Genomic DNA, 6354 nt, shown 5'->3' with positions numbered 1-6354 from the left:
TTCTCACCATTTGGGTGAAGAATGTCAAAATTTTCGTGCGTCATTTCAAGGGATTCTCTCAATGGTACCAAAGTGCTTTCCAGTACTTCTGATAACACACTGGTCACTTAATTTTGTTTAGAATGATGATAAATGATGGATCAAAACGTTTGGTAGTAGTAGTAGTTGGTGTTCATATGGTGCAGTATACCAGCAGCTCACCAGGAGCTCCACCCAGCTCGAATCAAAAATGAAAGATTTTGTGCTTTTTTCGGTTTGTTTTTGGATGTTTTGCAGCATAATGGTGATGTAAGGTGATCTAGCGAAAACTTGAAGCTGCTATGGAGCGTGAGGGGTGAAGTCAAATTTGGACGATTTTGCTGTCTCCCTGGATGCATAGCTTAGAGCGAGGCGTGGAAGCCGTGGATGAAATAATAATTGACAACCGCTGCTACCAAACGTTCAGGGACATCTTTTGCCATAGTTTTAGTTTATAATTGATGATTGTTGTGGCTGCAGAAGCGCTAGAAATGACTAGAAAGCGCGACACAATTCTTTGATGCTGCAGAAAAATTTGACGCTCGTCACCCAGATGGTGAGAAGTCTCAGATCTTTTCCAAACTAACAGCATAGACAAACTATGCACCCAACCGTATCGAAACACTATGAGGAAGAGTTAGCTTCTCTTACCCTGGGTGGTAGGGCAGTTTGAATTCGAAACTTTGCATCTCTTTGTCTGTTTTTCAAAGAAAACAACCCTGTGCCAGGCACCCAGCAGATCATTTACTTATTTCTGTGCGTATACTTTTCAACTACAACAACTCTGGATACGATTTGGATAAGTAGCAAGTTTCATCCGGTCCTTTGTGTGGAGCACGAAATTTTAAAAATAAATTTTGCATCTTGCGAGATATTGAAAACGATATTTCCGTGAAGACAACAATCGTGCCTCCGGTTTCATGGTGGATCAAGCAATGGGATACTACAATGAACATCCCACAATGGTAGGGAAATTGATTTGTAGAAGTTGATTTTCGGATTGCGGACCCTACCAAGGAATGGCTAGTCTAGCGTGGCCAGACCGCTTTTTTCCCCACGGCGCTTATCGATTGGAAATTATAAGCGCTTATAATTTCCAATCGATAAGCGCCGTGGGAGAAAAAGCTGTCTGGCCACGCGAGACTAGCCAAGGAAGTCCTGTAAACACGCTCTTACAAGCTGAACCAATCACATGCCTTTTGTGCTGGGGGTGGTAGGCGGCAAAAAAGGCAGTTGCTATACAGAGCCGATACAGGTTCCCAATAGTCTGGCGCTGCCGACCCTTTTACGCCGCTCGCTTTTTGATTAGTTGAGCGGCGCTCGCTGTAAAAGGGTCTGGTCTCAACCGCATACTAAACTTGCAATCACGTTATGTACAGAGCTCAACCACAAAATTACGTAATACAGGAAACTGGGTTGTCACGTGATCACCACACAAGCCGTTTTGTGGTCAACAAGTTTTCTGCGTAACAATGACGATTGAGTGACCTTTATTTAAAGATTTGTTTACAGTGGAGTGGATATGTATAACAGGTGACCTCAAGCTACCCTATATGTCTTGGCTTCTGCTTCATGGAAGGTATTATAAAACTCAAATTGTGTGGCTATGCTAACTAACTGAGTAGTGAGTTAAATACTTAGAGTAACAAGTAGTCAGTATAGTGTACTGGTAGTTGTGTATGCCAAGTAGCACTTTCATTACATGGACTCTAAGTAGTGATTGAGCCTTGAGCTAATAATGTATGGCATTGTTATCAGGTGTTTACAAATCAACCAAGCTTACCAACCAATGCCTGTAACCTTACCAGTTATCTGCACATGGGACAATGTTGGAATTTGAACTTTGATTAGTACAAATGCCTGCTTTGTGCTGTTGCCATATAGTATAGGTGAAGCGACATAGCCAACCTGGCTGGCTTGGTAATTGCAGGCTCCAGGTTCAATGCCCCCCACTCCAACTGTAAGTTGCAGTTTCCTTGAGCAAGAGACCTACCTACTATGATTGTATAACTGGGACTTGGGGAAGCTAGTGTCACTTAGTGGTGTTGGGGTTATGAGTTCCATCGGAGTTTACCGGTTGCTTGCAAAATGTAAAAACAAAATCACGTGCACATTTCACTTGAAAATATTCTGATGAAAATTTGTGTTCTGCCTATCATAACAATCAGAATACTTATACATCATGTTTTGCTGGCAAACTGTTAACTACAATCCTTGCTATATAGTTCAAGATATTCGTATCACAGGTCACATGTTTGATCACGTATTTGTTCTTATACATTTTTGCAAAATTGGTAAAAGCGTGTTCAGTGTCCCAGATGATTGAATTTCACGGCTTGTGTTGTACTCTTCTTGATGCTTTCCATGAGCTCTGTACAATGTTCTTCATTTCATTGTTTAATAGCAGTATTGCACACAGAATGTTTGGAAATTATGCCTGGTATTCATTTGATACCTGGCATTTGTTTAGTTGAACAATTACTTGTATCCTCCATATTTTGTTGTGCCTTATACTGATTGTTTTATTTTGCAGAGTATTAAACAAGATGTCACAGAATTCACCAGTTTGAACAATCGTGATGTAAGTGTATTATTTGTTTAATATAGACCATGACCAGTCTTTGGACATGATTTTATATAAATAAATTGAAAGTGTTGATCGTACACGATATGATCATCTAAAGTATCACAGAACACTGTAGTAATAGTCTTAACTTATCGAACGTTCCCTTCACTATGAGTATTTAATATTTTCCCAACATGTAATGTTGTAGATTTTGCTTTCAAATTAATGGTGACCACCAGGGCCGCCCAGAGAAATTAAGGGGCCCAGGGCAAAGAGTTAAAGTGGGGCCCTTGACCCAAGTTGTAAGGTGAAGACCAAAAAAAAAAAAAAAAAAAAGGTCACAACCTGCTGGCAATGACAATAACTACCCATCACCAACCATATCTCCTTATCTATAAGCTTGCTACACTGCTCCTCTGAAGAATACTGTGACTGCTCTATTAGAGTATATCGATCTTTTAAACAGGTATTCAGGGGCCCTTCATGGGGCCTCCTGGGGCCCCTTTCAGGCTGGGGCCCGGGGCAAAATGCCCCAGTTGCCCCCTGTGGGCGGCCCTGGTGATCACATCCTCAGTAGCAGGTGGCTAGTTTCCAGTCCCTAGTATGTGTTGGGCTTAAATTAAGATTCTTACTAAAGTCACCTCCATATAAATTGTAATCACTGGGTATTTGTTGTGTGTAATCTTATTTAATTTTTGGCGATGTAAAACTACTACTACTACCTAGGAACATGCGTTTACTGCTTAATTTGGTGCAGTCATAAATGGAACTACCTGCTATAGCTTTGGTTGTGAATTGTCACATTTGTACATTGGTGTGCTTTAATGTGTATTGACATGGGTGTAAATGAGTGATACTTGCATGATTTATCTGTTCACAACCTATAACAAAGTCCAATTCATATTTGTAGCGAGAGTATATAATAGAAACTAAGAGTATTGAACGGGTGTATTACTCATGTAATAGTATTGCTCACACACACACACACTGTTGATGTATCTCAATTATTGCTCCCCCTGATCACGTGCTGTTGTAAGTGTTACCTCGTGTTTTATGCGATTGTTATTGAGTTCCATTTGTGCTGCTGTTACGGAGTTTACACCCATGATAAATGATTGCGTGAAGTAACATGGATATTTTAGTAATTGTTTGTTTATAGTGCCATTAAGGGTTCATTGCCGTATTTAGCCCAATTCGGCCAGTGGAAACATGATAGCATTAAAGGGGAAATGGCTAATTTTAAAGTTCTGGCATCGCTAAATGGATCCCTGAAGGTGTGGCAACACTCTCATTTGTGCAACCATTGTTTTAGCGAACTGGGGGTTCTTACTACACTTTCCTTGTACAATAACTGTTGAATACTTGGTTGAATAACACAGAAAACTGGCGAACAAAGGCCCGTTGCCACATACACATTTCCAATTACCATTTCACATAAATGAACAATTACTGAAATATCCATGTTATTATATGTGATGATTAATCACAGGCTAATACACCGTTCGACACTCTTGGTTTCTATTATATACTGTACTCTTGTTTGTAGCTAGCGTATAATATTTTAAACATCCATTACTCATTGCAAGGAGTGTTTCAGGTTACCTTTGACAGGGACTATGGTGTTTATCATTAGTTTCCAACAACTCAACATGTTGACTGGAGGGTGTGGTTCACAAAATCACCTACATATTGTGTGATGTTTAGTTTAGAGAAGCAACTACTTTCACAAGTAGTGAATGTTCTTCATATTACTGTAGGTGCTAGTGGCACAGAGATGCTTGTATTGTTGGGGTGCCATGTAAAGTCCTCAAGATACCACTGAGGTAAGTCTATTGTCACAAAGTTTTAGTGAACGTATATACCATATAGACAATCAAATCATCAATCAAACATCATCACTTGTTCAGTTCATTCAGTACAGGCTAGTAAGGATGATGTATGTAGATTGACATCTCCTGCTAAAATTCTCACTCAAAATTTACTTGGCTGCATTGGGTAGGCAAAATCAAGCCCAAATGTGCTTTCAGAGTGATCTGAAATGCTTCTGAGAAGTTATTAAATCTTAAATTTGCATTGACTAAATGATGGCTTCAGCCAAACACAACTTAAGGCTCAGTTTCTTTACTGTTAGACATTATTTGGGCCTAAAATGGGCTTATGCCAACCATCACAGCTGCAAGATTATGTGCATTGTCGAATTACCTTTTATCTAATTCCTTACTCCACTGTTCTAGAAGTGTCAATTTGTGGGTTTAATTTGTGATGGCTTCCCTTGCTGCTTTGATTGTCTTCTGTGATCCCTACCAAAACTTTAGCTTCTGTCCCTACTCAACTGAAAAAGTTTCTTAACTCCTCTTTTACATTCCGTACAGGTATCTACTGTTCGAAGGAGCTACTGCATGCTGTCTGCACTGAAGGTTATGGGAAGACACAACACACAATTAGTTTATACATAAAGTGTGTGTACATTCTAATTGCCTACTGTTTGTCACTTTAGAAAATGAGTTGTGGATGTTATTACTTGTTCACACCTGTTGTATGTTGTAAAGTAGGTCCACTATGCTGTAATGATTCTTAACTTGCTGAATTTCAATATGAAAATTTATCACCTCAAAAATTTCCTGTTGCACTCACTATGACAACTTAAAATCATTGGATCAGAGTTTTACCTTCAACTTTTCCTGTAAATATTAAGATTTTATCCATTGATATGCTACATCCAAATCATGAACAAAGTCAGCATAGCTCGGCAATATAAGTGCATAATTGTTGGAAAAAAAATTGATTCTAAGACTTTGGTCTGTCAGGCTATACTGTAGTACGAAGCAGCCAGACAAGATAAAAACTGGTGGATGCTCATCCTGGACTGTGGACTGGCAGACCTTGGTCTGTGAGGGGAGAATTGGTAGGTGGAGTAAGCTTAACACAAAATGAGCATGGAAAAGGCACTAGTAGACTTTTTGTGAAAAAGAAGACATGAGAGGTATAGAAAAGGCAAGACTTGCAAAACAATTATTTAAGTGGTGAGATATGTAATTTCATCAAATATACTATCCGCACATTCACCAGATGTGCGACCTTAACACTTGGGGCATAAAAATTCTGACTATGTACACAACATAATTCATACACAACTATTTTTCCATCTATGTTACGGTGTTGGAACTACACACCAGTCAAAAAATTTACCTAGGCTCAAACAAAAACAGGCCACAGGCCCCAATACTGAATAGCATTGCAGTCAGTTTTAGATATATGGTTCATATTGTATCAGTATAGAGAGACAATAGCAATTACAATACCGACATGAGGGTTAATATTCTTGCTGTGGTAAATATTATACTGATGTATATTGTTCAACATTTGAGTGCGTGTTGCAAACTAAAATCCCACGTCTATATATTATAGATTATTCCACAAATACCTATGTAAAGTAAAGTACAACACTGGTACTATAGATAGCTAGCTACAATCAAATTGTCAGTTACACAAATTTACAACTTTACAGATTGATTACTGCCTTAAGCTAGACCCTATCTGGACATCATCACCAAAGGTTCTTCACTGTAAAACTGGGAAGTGTTGAATGAGCACACCTGCAATCACATAAACGTCTCACCTCCTGGAATATAAATAACAATAATGATTACTAGTGTACATAATACAAGCAGTACTGAGGAGTCCTCAGAAAAGTTGGGTGGGTCCTCAGTGGGGACCAACTATAACTCACAATATTTATTGGTACCTCCAAGTCACACGCCAGTGTCCAG

At 39.1% G+C, this 6354-nt stretch overlaps 1 long non-coding RNA gene across 2 annotated transcripts; it reads left to right on the top strand.

Moving 5' to 3' along the window:
• Positions 1–1417: 1417 nt before the first annotated feature.
• Positions 1418–5187, top strand: LOC136256790 (uncharacterized). Of its 2 annotated transcripts, XR_010701653.1 has the most exons (4): positions 1418–2599; positions 4342–4407; positions 4454–4505; positions 4957–5187. It is a non-coding gene; the product is annotated as an uncharacterized lncRNA (long non-coding RNA). The 2 variants fall into 2 exon arrangements; XR_010701654.1 differs by lacking the exon at positions 4454–4505.
• Positions 5188–6354: the final 1167 nt, after the last annotated feature.

The sequence above is a fragment of the Dysidea avara genome, chromosome 5, assembly GCF_963678975.1.
Source record: "Dysidea avara chromosome 5, odDysAvar1.4, whole genome shotgun sequence".
NCBI classification, from domain to species: Eukaryota; Metazoa; Porifera; class Demospongiae; order Dictyoceratida; family Dysideidae; genus Dysidea; species Dysidea avara.
The sequence above is the reverse complement of the archived record's forward strand: the minus strand, read 5'-3'. Positions and strand labels throughout refer to the sequence as shown.